The 15,419-nt window shown below is 49.7% G+C and overlaps 1 long non-coding RNA gene across 4 annotated transcripts in view; it reads right to left on the reverse strand.

The window, feature by feature from the left end:
• Positions 1-1,848: 1,848 nt before the first annotated feature.
• Positions 1,849-15,419, reverse strand: part of LOC137780801 (uncharacterized) — a 15,104-nt gene continuing 1,533 nt past the window's right edge. For 3 of the 4 annotated variants that reach the window (XR_011077172.1, XR_011077174.1, XR_011077173.1), the window contains exons 2-6: positions 15,376-15,419; positions 12,478-12,523; positions 12,241-12,376; positions 7,059-7,349; positions 1,849-3,416 (exon numbers count right to left, since the gene is read on the reverse strand). The exon at positions 15,376-15,419 is cut by the window's right edge and continues 76 nt beyond it. This is a non-coding gene — a long non-coding RNA (uncharacterized lncRNA). The other variant, XR_011077171.1, reaches the window with a different exon arrangement.

The following is a 15,419-nucleotide window of genomic DNA, read 5'->3' on the forward strand; positions in this document are numbered from 1 at the left end:
TAAACTCCTCTTTTATTTTTGTCATTTCTGAGAGATTTGTCGCCAAAATTAGGATCAAATATGTGCCGCTGTCAAAGGAGACGCGTTACATTTATTGATTTAGTCAAAACACTTCTGTGGTGCGAAGAAACCACCTGGTTTCTTGCAGAGCAAGAGGAGGAGGATGAAGTTGAAGAGGAGGAAGAGAGGAGCCGAGTGATTTAATCTGCTAATTTTTCTCAGGTCTTTTAGCTGTTGACAGGCGAGTGTAATGGTCCTTCAAGTAATGGAATCAGCCACTCAAGCAACACACACACACACACACACACACACACACACATTCAGCCACAGAGAGCACGCCTGTTTTGCATATGAATGACATCACCGTAAAGTTTCTGGCGGGTGGGCGTGTCAGAGGAACATGATGACATCACTTCATTCCTCACCAGACTTGAAGGAAACATTTTTTTTGTTCTTAAGCCTTCTTCTTCATCACGTGAAGACTAAAAGCTCCCAGAGGCTCGTGGGTGAGAGCGGACGGTTAGCTGCACGCCGGCGTCATGATGACGACGACGACAACGTTGACGCGTAAACGTAGCATCAGACGTCGCCGTGGAAACACAAAGTGATTCACAGGTTTTTAACTCAAGTGACTGAAGGTCTTTGAACACCACAGACACACACACACACACACACACACACACACACACACACACACACACGATGGTGGTTCGGACGAGCACCAGGAGACCCGCTCAGTTCCGTCAATTCGTCCTTTTTTTTAACGCTTGTGATCTAATCTGAGCGACCTTGATGTCCCCGCGCCGCCATCTTGGAATCTGACCACAGCCATTTTGTGCTTCATGTCGAGCGTTGGCCACAGCCGCACGATTCCTGTCCTTCAGCGCAGCAGAGGCTTTTTGTTTTGGTTTCTATGACACAGACCGTTAATCCAACATGGCCGCCGTCGCTCTCCGGCTCAGTTCACCGAGGCCCCCGGAGGGCTCCGGCTGGTGCGACTCGCCTCTTGGCAGCGTGACAAAAAAACACACCGTGAATCAGATTATGAGGCGCCAACAAACACCGCGGCCCAAAAGGGGGGAGTCGCCGCTGGACGCTTAGCGCCGGTGACAGGATGTAATTGCGGTGATTTGAGCACGGAGCTGCTGTTTGTGCACCACAGCCCGGTTTCAACACACCGTAAACAAGAAGAATTACACGAGACTTCATCATGAAGGATGAGGGTGTGAAACCTGTGCTGTAAGAGGGTCACATTTCATTTGTGTTACAGTGCGGTCGCTCTCTTTTACATGACAATGCTAATGGGTTGCTGCGTTGGTGCGTTCGCCATATGTGCCGCCGAGACAGCAGATCAACCCGTTCTGCACGGCACACGGCGACCTGAGCCACATGGATCCTGCGTGAGCCTCTTTGTTTTTTTGGGGTATGGGTCCTGATGCATTCTGGGATTTATTGCTCATCCAGGAACACAGCGATGAGGTCGGGGCTTCTTTTCACTAGCAACGCTGGTGAATACATAAAAAAAATGAAAACAGGACAGTTCCTCTCTTGCAGCTCGATGCCAAAAAACACTCCAGGGAAGTGAACCCGCGTCCCTCGCGGCACTTCTGGGAGGTTGTTTGATCTCTGGAAGCCGGGGGTCATCTTTTCATTTGGCTGAAAAGATCACGTCGGAGTCGCCAAAGAACAGGGAAAATCTTGATTTATTTTGTCTTTTTTTTTCTTTTCTAACCGTGACAGGTTCTTACATTTATGTACCTCGCTGAGTTACATCACGATCAGTATTTTTTATAGATTGAATGATTTCCAATAGAAGAAAATAAAATATGAACAGCCACTTCTCTCCCGTTGTTTTCAATGTAAACCTTTATTACTATTCCAACACGGATACAAGGCACATGTGGTGAACACAAACAACGCTGCTCATTAAAAACTAAAACGCTACCAGATATGATCTGCATTTAAGGAAAAAAGAAAGAAAGAAGATCTTAGTGCAAACCGATTTAATTATTTTAGACCACAATTCAGGGTTTTCGTGCCCCTGGTCTTTTTTTCTTCTTCTTCTTTTCGGCTAAAGATTAAGAACATCATTTCAAGCTTATCCTGGCAGATAAGTAATTGTCTTGAGCACTGGGATGTGCATGATTATCAAAAGAATACATTTTCTAAATTAGGCCAAGATAGCGCCCCCCCCCCCCCCTCCACACACACACACACACACACACACACACACACACACACACACACACACACACACACTTCCCTTTGAATCAATTGCAAAAGCACTTCATAGACATAAGATTGTTTAAAGTAATATGTAAAAGATTTGCATAGATTACCAATCGTAATAAAAAAATTTGCCACTTCCCGAAAATTAATATAGAATGAATTAGGCAGCGATAATACTTTGCTTTATTGCACTTTGGCGTGCACATGTGTGTGTGTGTGTGTGTGTGTGTGTGTGTGTGTGTGTGTGTGTGTGTGTGTGTGTATTAATGTCAAGGACAGGATATTAAGACGGTGTTTGAAGCCGATGTATTTGTCACAAATCTCACTTGGCGATGCATCGCTGCAGCCGCGTGGCTGCGTAAGAGAGCGCTTGGACAGCGCTCCGTGTTCTGAGTGCACGAGGCCCGTGCACGCCCCACCGGGCCCGTGCACGCCCCATTGGGCCCATGCACGTTCCACTCGGCCACTTCCTGCTCGTCAAACACACTCTGAATCAACACTGTGTCACACAAAGTCTGCAAATATGAGTATTGACACAATTTGAAACCATGTTATTTGTCACACACACAAACAGGCACACACGCACACACACACACACACACACACACACCTCTCTTTCTCTCGACTGTAATATCTGTGTTAATGGGATTGTAGGCTCCTGAAAAAAAACAAAAAAACATTGCTCTTCCTGTTTGAAGCCCAAAAATAAGACTCCAGAGCCGATGAAAGGGGCCGCGAGCCCAAAAGAAAAGGGAAAACAGTTGCATAGAGTATAAAGACGACAGCTCACTCCTTCGCCGTTGTGTCGGCCGACACACGGAGCCGTCCAATCGCAGTGCAGTATCATTCTCTCACATTCACGTGTCTCTGAGTCCTACAGCAACTAAAACTAAAACAGGAACCGAACACAAAGAAACGCAGACGCCGACCCGACGGATGAGAGCTGAGGGAGTGAAGCGGACGCTTTCTGCTGCCTCGTGTTTGTAGAAGAGCGTCATCATCACGACCCACGCGTGGGAATGTCCTCAAGCTCCTCCCCCCTCGATAGTCCCAGGGTCATCTGATGCGACACGAGGTGCAGGCGGTGCAGGCGGTGCAGGCGGTGCAGGCGGCGTTTTCCATAAGGAGCGGGCGGGAATCGCGTGCGGCCGCTCTCCGTGATTGGTCCTCGCCGTCCTGACCCCCGGCTGCAGAGAGAAAGACGGCGTTAATACCTGGAAACACGTGTGAACGTGAGAACTGTTGCTGGGACCGTGATGGATGGAAAAAAGGGAATTTACTCTCAAGAATCTGCCTGTAAAGATCCGACGGTCTTTGAACGCAACGCGAGTGACGAACGGTCAAAGCGGTCGACTAAGATTTCAGCTTAAAATTGTAATTATTTCATCAAAATATCTTTATTCTACTTGTGCTTTTTAATAATTGTGCTCCAAATAAACAGTTTGCTTCCACCAGATTTAGTAAAAAAAAACATTACATTTTTCAGTGCAAGTCACGTGACAAAAAGACCTAAAAAAAACTTTGACTGAACTGCAGGCAGCCGAACGCAGAGAGGTTGTAAAATGTTATAGATACAAAATGGATAGATAGATAGATAGATAGATAGATAGATAGATAGATAGATAGATAGATAGATAGATAGATAGATAGATAGATGGATAGATTGATGGATAGATACAATGTAATAATATATCAATTATTTTTTAATTTTATTAGATTTCTGACATTACAACATATTTTGAAACGTGTTGTGTGATGTTTCCGTGGAGGTTCATGACTTTGAAACACTGGATAAATAAACCCTGGTGCGGCGTGGAGGTGACGGCTCTACTTAGACATAATTCTTGGCGGGGACATTCCTCGCGTGTCCTAAATCTGTGCTCGAGGTCATCGCGGCTGAAGGGATCGCGGGGCACCGGAGTTGAAAGGCCTTTTCGAGGAGAGGAGCCTGGTACGCTACGTACGAGCCGCTAACACAAAGAGCTGAGCATGTGACTCGCCCTAAGCTCGGCTGAGTTGGACTTCAAACCCCGCTCGGCAGCTCAGACAAGCAACTTAAAATATCACGACGGGGTCACCGAGTGCGGAGGGAACCGGTAACGCGGCTTAGCGCCGCAAACCAACAACCTCCATCGTGCTAATTAGCATCTGAGCTCGGAGCTATTAGCGAGTGGCCGCGCTAGCCCCGTTGTTCGGGCAGCGGGAGCACTCGGGGCCAGGGAGATGTGTGTGTGTGTGTGTGTGTGTGTGTGTGTGTGTGTGTGTGTGGAGGGGGGGGTTTAGTGGCATAAAGGGCAGTTTCGGGTATTGGTGTCGCTTTGAGTTATCGGCATCACGGTCTTGTTTTGTCGAGAGGGCTACAGTGAATACGCTTGTTAATGGTAAATTTACAGCCCCAGCATGTGGCCTAATAAAACCAGAGGATAGAGGGGATGATGAGAATGATTGGGATTTTGTGTGTGAGTGTGTGTGTGTGTGTGTGTGTGTGGGGATGAGGAGGAGGTGGAGGTGGAGGGGGAGGGCGGTAAGAGAAAGGGAGAGAGAAAAGTGGAAGGCGCCGGTAATTAAGAGTCCAAAAGAGTGTGAGAGGCGCACAACGCTCAAAGCAAACTTTGAGGCTGGATTCCTCACTTTTTTATTCATGCACCCCCCTCCTCCTCCCTCTTCACGCTCTCCCCCTCGCTCTTTACTCGTCTCCCCCTCACCCCTCATCCTGAATGAATAGCTATCACGGTGCTGCGGTGTCCCGTCCAGCCCCCCAAAACAAGCCCTTTCTCTCCCCGGCTGTGAATGGGGAGCCGGATTGAGCAAACAGTCGGGCTGTCAGCTCAATAGGAGGTCTGGCCGTGAACTTCAAGTCCTTCCCAGGCCCCCGGCCTCACATTGGAGGTGGGAGGGGTTGACGGCGGTGGTGGTGATGGTGTTGGGAGGTTGGTTTTGCAGCCAGACTTTTTTGGGGGCCCCCTACATGCCAATGGGTGAGAGGGAATAGAGAGGGGGGGCTGCCACAGAGGTTCCCAAGGATGGTGCTCCTGCTGGAGTGATGGGGGCAGGGTTCCCCAGCTGCCTCCGTCTGGGCAAGGAGGGGTGCTGCTGATGGGGTTTGTAGACGGGACAGTGTCTGCTCCCCTGCCAGAGCTCCTCTACACCCTCACACACACACACACACACACACACACACACACACACACACACACACACACACACACACAGATCCAGACACAAGCTGCCGGCCGTGGCTCCCCGGCCCTCCCAGGCTTCTCATCGTCTCATTAGCCGACGCCAGCCACTCCGCTGTCTACCGCCTGCATTGTTTTGGGCTCTGCATAACTTACACAGTAAATTGAGGATCGGCCCCCTTTCGCTCAATCCACCACCTGTTTTTTTTTGTTTTTTTGCAGAGGCCATGATTCGTGATTAGTGCGCTTTTTTAGGGGGGGCGGTTGGGGAGAGAGGAAGGGGGGAGGGGGGGGGTGTTTGACACAGTTACCACAGCACTTCTGTGCGTCAAAAATAGAAACGCAGGAAGAGCTCGCCACGACCTAATTAGAGCAGCGGTACCGCTCCGGGTTCAGACCGTGTAAATAGTGGAAACCGGTGGAGTTAAACACTTTTTGAAAGCTCGACCCGGGGCGACCATCCCCCTCTTCCTCCCTCACCTGAGCACCACCGGTGTCTCTGTTGGAGGTGCTGGCGTCCTCCTGTAAGCTAGCGTCGGCATTAGCGTTGGCATTAGCGTTGGCATTGGCGTTAGCGTTGCCGTTAGCTCCGCACCACGCGCAGACAAAAGCCGCTCTCTCTCTCCGCTGCGAGCACAATGGCATACACTGTTTACCGGCCCCCTTACCTAATCGGGCACCGGCCGACGCTAATTTGTGGGTATTTTGGGGGGTTTAAGCGTTTTTTCTTAAACTTGGGGAGCTTTTCCCGGTTGGGATAAAGCGGCGGCTTAACGAGGAGCTCGGGAGAACAATACTCGACTTGTCTGAGCGCCGACGGCCCTCCGACACTCGCCGCTCGCACAAAGAGGCTTTTCCAGCACCGAGACTCTATCGAGGTCTCTCCTCCACCTCTCTCTCCTCCTCTCTCTCTCTCGCCCGCTTTGTGCTGCTTTCCTTATCTGCTGCAGTGCTTCTGTGTGTGAGAACGTGAACAGCGGTTCATGAAGCTCATCACTTTGCACTCGACAGACGTGCCCGGCTCGACATCGTTTTTAAGGAGTTCAAGAAGAACAGAAGAGGTTGTTTTTTTTTAGCTTTTTGGAATGAAGCTAAAAGTCAGAAGCAGACTGTAAAAACTATTTAAATAAGCGTTTAAAAACTCGTCAAAATGTAGTGCATGAATCTCTCTCCACGGAGCCGTGCATTGCCGCACTCTGTGATTGTCCAGAGGGCACGGTTCTCATCGCGTCTCCAAAATGGCCGCCGCCGCCATGTCGGGGACGGGCACGAGAATTCCCAAACGTGGAGAGAAAAACATTGCGCTTCGGAAAAGGACAGATGCCCACTGAAAGCCTCCTGAGAGAGAGAGAGAGAGAGAGGCATTGAGAGCAGTGATTTAATGTGAACGCACATACAAAACAAGCCCCGCCCCCTCCTCTTCCCATCCCCCCAACCATCAGCGCATCTTGTGAATCGTGCAATTAACAAACACATCCGAGGTGATTAAAAAAAAAGGCTTTCGCTTGCTTGGAGAAAAAGGGAGCGTTTGGGGTGCGGGGGGGATGGAGGCGAGAGGAGGAGGAGAGGATGGAGGGTCGGGGCGCCGCCACCGCCAAGGCAGAAGGATGCGGCGCGGCGGGCGCGGCGGGTTCTCGGTGTGTTTTTTACCTGCACTGTGACCGCCGGTCTTCCCACTTCCATTTCATGCCAGCGTCGCTCTAAGATGGTGGCGCGGGGCTGCGTCTCGTTGTACAGGAAAAAGGGGGCAGGAGGAGGAGGAGGAGGAGGAGGGAAGAGGCGATGCAGAGGAGGGCGAAGAAAGAGGGAGAGCAGAGTCAACAGAAACCCCTCCTTCTTCTTCTTCTTCTTCTTCTTCTTCTTCTTCTTCTTCTTCTTCTTCTTCTCTGTTTTTCAGCCTCCTTTTTGCTAGCTTTCCTTCCGTTGTGTGGTCGCTGCAGCCTGCACAGAAAACACGTGGAAGACGAAATCAAGGAGAGCAAGGAGGGAAAAGGATAGTTTATCCATCAAAACCACACACACACACACACACACACACACACACACACACACACACACACACACACACACACACACACAAACACCTTTTCATGTCTGTTCTCATGGTACAGTCTGCCCCCAAGCATGCAAATGACTTTCATTATGCAAATGCATGCAAATCAGATCCAACCATCTGAGAATCAAGGGTGGGAAAGGAGAAAGAAAAAAAAGAACTCGACACAGAGATTGAATGAAAGAAAGAAAGAAAGAGAAAAAGGGAGGGGGGACAAGAGAGAAATCCTCTTGAGTGGCAGGAGGCGGTAAGTTAGGTAAATGCTCCGTGGAAAACAACGCCGCCGGCCCGGTCGGACAAACACGATTACCTCCTTTTATCGCGTCTACGACTTAATTTAAAGAAGAGATGTCATTCAGCAGCGTGACACGTCTGCCTTTTGTAGCGAAAGGCTTCCACTGTGTAAACACACAGCGGCTCAAACTCAAGGACGACCGACGCCTTCCCCGTCCTTTGAGCAATCGCTGGAAATAATGCAGCAATTTTTTTTCCCCAGCATTTGGTAGAATTGTAAATGGCCGCTGTTCGACAGCAATGTTTACGCTCGGCGGTTAAGCTAACGGAGAATCTGACGTAAATCCCACTGTGGCGTTGTTGTGCATTTCCTAACAGCTGACTCAGAGTCTCGCCGTAGAGGAGGCGCCGTGTCCCTACGTGCAAAAAAAACAATAAGCCGGCCGAGGCTCGAAGCTACTCGTTAGGAGGCTAAATAATAGCGGCGCTAACGGCTAATCAGGGGTTATTTTTAATTGCTTTAAATCAGCATCTGTCTTTTTCCACACACACACACACACACACACACACACACAAACACCATCCCTCATCTCACACCTGCCCGCGCGCTAACCTGCGGAGCCTCGAACCAAAGTGCGGCACAATGTAGCCAGCTTGCCAGGTTCAATGTTCACTGGCAGGTGGAGGTCTGTACCTCGCAGGTTTATAGCCGCGCAGTTCGTGAACCCGTCTATTCAGAAGGAAATCAACAAAGAAAGCTGACTAATCGGCGAACAGAGCGCCGCTGTCTGATTCTGCTAATGCTCTGAGCCGCGGCAGAAAGGATCCTCCATTAGCCGGCGGAGGAGGGAGCCGGCTTTTGTCTCTGGGTGTCAGTAGGGGAAGGCTGCGTCTGAAATTGGAATAAGGTGGTAAAAACAGGGGTGACTTGGGAGTGTGAGAGAGTTGGGGTGTGTGTGGAAGGGTGGGGGGGGGGGCAGTGGAGGAGAAGGACTAACAGGGGTGGGGTGCTGCTGAATGGTGGCAAACCTCTCCTAATTGGCACTTGACATTTTTTTTTGCCACTGGCACTGGAGTGGGCCAGCTTTCAAGCCCTCTCCGGGTCCTTGTTGCAAAAGTGCCTTATGCAAATACAGGCGAATGGGCTCTATTGTGAAGCCTCCGATATTAACAGCTCACGCAACAATGGAACTGTGTGCCCGCCGTGTGGACTCGTAGGTGTGTGAGAGAGCGAGAGTGAGACAATGGCCGGTCTGAACGGACCCCCTTCATCGGATGCTTTGCCAAAGTCATTTTGCCAGAATGGCTCCTGAGGGCCCCGAGCCTCTCGGTAAAAAGCTTTATTAACGACTGGAGCAAACAAAACGCGTGCTCTGTTTGGCTCCTGTTTACGCTGCCGATGAATGGCTCGATTTATAGCGGTCGGAAATATACTGACGGAGCGGATAGAGAAAAAGGCGATCGCTTGTTCTCTTTGAGAGACGCTTCCCCCTCCTTAAAACATCACTGTCTCAGTTCTAAATGTGAAAGTGTATTCACGCCTCAGCGCCGCGTTCGCTCTCCCTCTGATGTGTCTTTCTTCCTCTGCGCGCCCACATTGTTTACCCTCGACGCGCTCCCTCGGGTGAGCGCGGCTCCACATCTAAAGATGTCTGCAGGATCCCGTTTTGGACGAGAAAAAAAACTTGGCAAATCGCTGGAGAAAATGTTGCAGAACTGAGCGACAAAAAGCCAGTGAGAGAAATGACGAAGAGGCCGGTCGCGAGGCAACTCAGCCCAACGCGCTCTTTAGACCAACACGCTCTTAATGGACGAGGCGTTCACAAAGCAAGCTCTTCGTCTTTATCTCTAACTGGAGGCCAACGCGGTGGCAGCGTCGAGTCGGACAACAGCGGTGGCCCCTCCGTGTGGTCCGAGCACAGTCGCAGTACACCTGTTACTGCCAAGTTGCCAAACTTAATCTCTTTTGTCTGGCGAGGCCCATTGACTTTTGCAACTTGGGGGGTGCGAAGGGAACGCCGAGGTCTGGCCTTTCCGGGTCTCTGGCCTTCAACGAAACCGTTTTCCAAAACCCCCATTGGTGTGTTCCGTCCAGAGAGAGAAAAAAGAGAGGCAGACAACAACAAAACCCCAAAGGGGGCAAGAATCACTGGGTCTTATTCAGAAAAGTGTCTGGCTGCCCGGACCCGGCGGGGGTGGAAGGGAGGCAAAGGGGCGCATTGTCCCCGGGTGACAAGTGGACTAGCTCTATTGACTGTAAAGTCTACTGGTGGGGACTTTGCCACAATGGCTGTTTTTCTGTTGGACACTTGGAGTCTAAATCTGCGGCTAAGACTAACCCTCCCTCCCTCCTCCTCCGCTTCTCTTTCTATTTCCAACTCCGCCATGGGACACAGGGAAAAAAGGGACCAAAAAGGCCCTGCGGTGTTTTTTTTTTTTTTTAGGATCTCTCCCCGTCTCCGTGCCATTCTGAGGGGAAAGCTAAGACGGTCTCTGCTCCGGGGTCCCCCCCGCCCCGTGTGAAGTGCTAGTGATATAACTGTGCCACACACGGAGCGTTTTGCACCATGACATGCGTCTCCCGGGGCACCGCTCAGGGTACAAACACAATCTGTCCAAGACTTCGGTTCCCATTTAGCGCCAACACTGTAACTGACACACAAAAAGGAACTTATACTTTACACGGCTCCACAACGTGCACCCGTTCAACTCATGAACGCACCCGCCGCATGCAGACGTCGCAGGTGCCCGGATGTTAGTCGGGCAACGATCATCAATCTATCTTTTACAGTATCGGATCAGAGCCTCGGCGCTCTACAAAGTCTACACTGTAATAAGAAAGAAACATGGCGTCAGCGGCTCGAGAGAGTCGAGGGAGGCAGGTGCTACGCTCCCCTTCCAGAGGTGAAACCTCCGGCTGTCGCTTCCCGTCAAAGGCCCTCGTTCCTCTCTCTTTCTGAGCTCAAATGTCACATTCAGCACCTGCAATGCAGCAGGCGGGTACCGACGGCACCGCAGGGCTCCGGGAGATTGACATTGCCGAGTGAGGTTGCCACGCCAGCTTTTTTTGGGAGGGAGGGGAATTTCACTTTTGGCCCTGCGGCAACTGTTTAGGATTTGTCCCACGTCAAAGCTGAATACATATCCGAGCTCCGGGGCGACGCTTTAGCCGTGTTGAGGCAGCAACCCGCCATGTGGAATATGTTCTGCAATTGGAGTTCAAACCGCGAGCCGTGGAAGCTGCAACGCCGTTTCGAGACCTTGGGGACAATCCTTCAACGGTCTCTCTCAGCGGGGGCGACCCTCTGGCTTTGACGGGCAGGAAGGAAATCACACCTTCAATCAGCCATCAGAGGCCTTGAGGTTGGAGATCTGATTGACCAATTACTCCTCACCATGAGCTCCGGTCAAAGGGCCTGAAGGCTGAGATTGTTCTCTTCTCGCTCATGGATCGTGTACCGGGGGGCACTTTCTGCTTGATTGCCCCTGGACCATGCCCCTCTTCCCCCTCCCCCTACCCACCCTCCCCTCTTTGGAGCCTTGCAAGCACACACACACACACACACACACACACACACACACACACACACACACACAGGCAGCATTCAGCGAGAGCCCATCGGGGCCTTTTCCACATGGAAGCACCTCACGCAACGGAGGCTTTGCCACGGCCCATTCACAACCGAGCCAACTGTCACGTCAAATCAAACAACGGCCAGGACCCCAAATCAAACATCTTTTCATGCCAGACGGAGAAAGGAGTAGGTGGGAAGGGGAGAGAGAGACAGAGAGAGAGAGAGAGAGAGAGAGAGAGAGAGAGAGAGAGAGAGAGAGAGAGAGAGAGAGAGAGAGAGCGAGAGAGAGAGAACAGCTAACTTAACAAAACTGGCTTCAAACTAATTCTTGTCTGTTCGCTTAGGTGCCGGCGGGGCGTTGGGAGGCCGGATTAACCCGGAGGGAGCGTTCTCAACTCACACAATCCCGTCCAAGTCGGAGCATATGTATAATTCATAACGCCGTTTGAGATGAAAGAGGGGAGGGGGGGGTACAATTCTTCTCACATTGCATGTTCTCTTCATGCCAAAGATGCAACCAGCAGAGCTGGAAATTCACGGTGCCAAGTGAATAAAAGCAACTGACCAAAAATAAACCTGATTAGCTAACAGGCGACTTGGTTAACCGACTTGTCAAAGTCCACACCGGCTTTGGTGAATCAGTGTGGGTCCTGTCCCCCCCGGCCATGTGATACTCTGGCTAAGCCCCTGCATGCAGTCCCCCCCCCCGCCTCACACACACACACACACACACACACACACACACACACACACACACACACACGCACACACACACACACAGGGATCACAGGGCTTATTAGATTAAAAGTGATCCTGTTGCAACAACCGTGCTGCTGTGGATCACGGCCACCGGCTGCAGGGCGACATGCACGCTGACGAGATGTTGATGGATCCACACACACACACATACACACACACACACACACACACACACACACACACACACACACACACACAACTAACACCCTACCTTCGGCATTCGGTTCCCAACTCCTTTTTAAATGTCGTCCATTTTCTTAGTTTTCTTGCAGTTCTTGTGGCAGTTCATGCTTCTTCTTTCTTTCTTTCTTTCTTTGGGTGGGAGGCGTATTTTGGGGTCTTGATGCCTTTTCAGGAGTGTAATGGGATTCTTGTTACTTTCGGTTATCTAGCTTTATGAAGAATGTACATCACTCATACAGCTAGATAACCAAAGATAACAACCAACCCCTAAGGCCACCCATCCTCTCACGTGACACGGCCCTCGCTTTGACCTGCAAGCAGAAGAGGAAGTTGGTGATACAAAGATGAATACACGTCTTTTGGCTCCACAGGATTCAGACTAGCATGTTATGGAGAGTTAAAATATATAAAAATCCCCAAAGAAAAAGCAGCAGCTGACGCCAACTCTGAACAAAAGACTTTACTCTTCTGCGTCTGGGCTTTATCTTCTTCTTCACTTACTCAACCTCCAGCGGCCCTTAAATGTCCTGACCCCTTCACTCTGCGACGTCACCCCGCCTCCAGCCGCCTCGGCCAATCGGAAACCTCCCCTTGTGCACGGAAAGCTTCGATTGGTCCGCGAAGCGAGGCCTCTCCACATCGAGAACTCCCCGAAGCCAAACAATTAGCGAGAGGCACCGATACAAAAAATAAATAAAATAAAGTAGTCGTCAAACCAGTTCTAACCGGCCACGGCGCCAAAAACCCCTCCCCTTCTGCGGCTCGACGCCCGTCCCCATGGCGCCTGTCCCCGTGGCGGCCCCGGCCTCACCCGCTGGCCGGCTCCATAGGAGGGCGATGGCTTCAAACGCCGCCCCCCCATCGCGGCCCAAATGCATTTTTAAATTAAAAGATCCCGACTGTTTGACTACAAAAGGAACGGGTTTGTCTTCATTTACATTATCTGATGCCAACAAAAAAAAATGCGCTCGGGCCCCCGGGCTCGAGGGCTTTGGCGCCAAAGCGAAAAGGACGGAGGACGCAAACGCCGACCGTGATGTCATACCAACACGCACACGTGAAGCAGGCGTCGTAGAGGTTTCCTCATCACCAAAAAACACGGGGAAAAGATGCAAAACGCTCAGGAAACTCTCGCTCACAGACAATGCTGCAGCACACACTCCCCTCACACGCTGTGGCGGCACATGGCACGAGGCCCCGTCTAATTAAAGCTGCTCTGTGTGCCCAGATCCCCGTGGTGGCAGGCTCCTCCCCCCACCAACACCACCGCCAAGTAGCTACTGAGCGCAGAGGGAGAGATGGAGCGATACTGAGGGAGAAGGAGAGAGACAGAGGGAAGGGAGGGAGGGGGAGGGGCACAGAACATTCTCGCCTCCATCGTGAACCTGAACACTGACGAGTCCACCGGCAACGCGCTGGCGTTAGCAGAGACAGCTACATGCCTGTTAGCTAACGGCTAATCCCTGTGCCATTGTTCTCCCTCCATGTCACCCTGAGCGCTGGGTTTTCTTCTTCTACTCTCTAAAACTATGTAGGGTTTTTAAAAAAGGTTTTCACATGAACATTGATCTTCATCACATTGCTTTGTTCCAATCCACAACGACAACATGAGAGAGCAGAACCATGCCCCAGCTCCCAGAATGCTAAAGCACCGGATCACACACACACACACACACACGCACGCACACTTATTGTGCAAACTTCCACATGTTTAGATACATAATTGCAGACAATATCAGAGAGGAAACCAGGCTTACACACACACACACAGACACACACGCACACACACAGACACACACACGCACACACACAGACACACACACGCACACACACATATTTGTGCAGCTGCAGTTATGAATGTAAAAAAAATATTGCATGTTTTCTTCATAAATAATTTAGATGAGCTAAAAAATACAAAATATGAAAAAATCTTAATCATTAAATACAGAAAGGTTTAAATTATATTAGAAGAATATTTTAAGACATTATTAATCTACATTTTGAGAATCCGATATTTTTTAAATATTATGAAATCGTTAAAAAAAACAGTTTAATTCATTGTCTCCTGTTAAAACCTCTTCAGTCACTTTGATCATCAGGAATTCATCACAGCATTATTTTTAAATGAATGACGCAATAAATATTAAGATGCTGTGAGCTTTATGGCTCAGATGTATTTCCACCATAAAGAGAAAGATAATTACATGCACTTATTCCCCATCACCATTAATAGTGTCTTCATTAACACTGACTTCCTGCATCTTCTGGCTCTCAGCACACTGCTCACACTGTGACGTCAGAGAATGAAGCGTGTTTTAAATAGTCTGAACCACGAGAAGTGAAACCACGAGAGCCTCTTGTTACGTTACACCTGAGCTCTCTCTCTCTCTCTCTCTCTCACACACACACACACACACACACACACACACACACACACACACGTCCAATCAGACTGTGCTATTGGCTAAAACGGTTGTGACGTCAAAAAATCCGGCGCCTCTAATTGGAAATAATTTCATCGAAGCTGCAGAGCTGAATTATCAAGACGTCTCTAACTAATTACTAAAAACCAAATGATAATAAATAAATAAATAACATATTTAATTTCACACCATTTGAGGAAACGAGTGGAATTATCTGATTGAATGCTGCGTTTTGAGGCAGAAAGGCAATTACGCACGGCTTTTACGCGCAACAAAACCTATTTTACGCGCAAGACCAAACGACCAAACTATTTTAAAAAGGTGTAAATGTTAAACGTGTCTTTGTGAAATGAAAAGAATGGAGGAGGCACAGGTGACTGTGGGCCTCACACACACACACATACACACACACACACACACACACACACACACACACACACACACACACACACACACACACACACACTGGAGTGTGTGGAGCTGATTAGCTAAAAAATTACGATTTGTCGAAATCACTTTATACATTTTTTGTGTGTAAAAGTACACAAGTACCGAACACCTCTGGTATGATATTAATTGTACTAAATAATTGCATAATATTTGGCATCGTGTTTTTCATTAAAGGTCTTTAACTCTGTTTGTGTTTCAGAAACCACGTATTAGAATACGTGTGGACGTATTCTACAACACGTGGAACTCTGCTCCTCCTCCTCGTTGCTTCAAAACTATTATATTATTACCTCAAAACTCCCAAAATATCCACCGTGACTACGGAAGCCGGTGA

Source organism: Clinocottus analis, unplaced genomic scaffold (genome assembly GCF_023055335.1).
Source record: "Clinocottus analis isolate CAN_PGR_092001 unplaced genomic scaffold, fCliAna1.0.p SCAF_9, whole genome shotgun sequence".
Lineage (NCBI taxonomy): Eukaryota > Metazoa > Chordata > Actinopteri > Perciformes > Cottidae > Clinocottus > Clinocottus analis.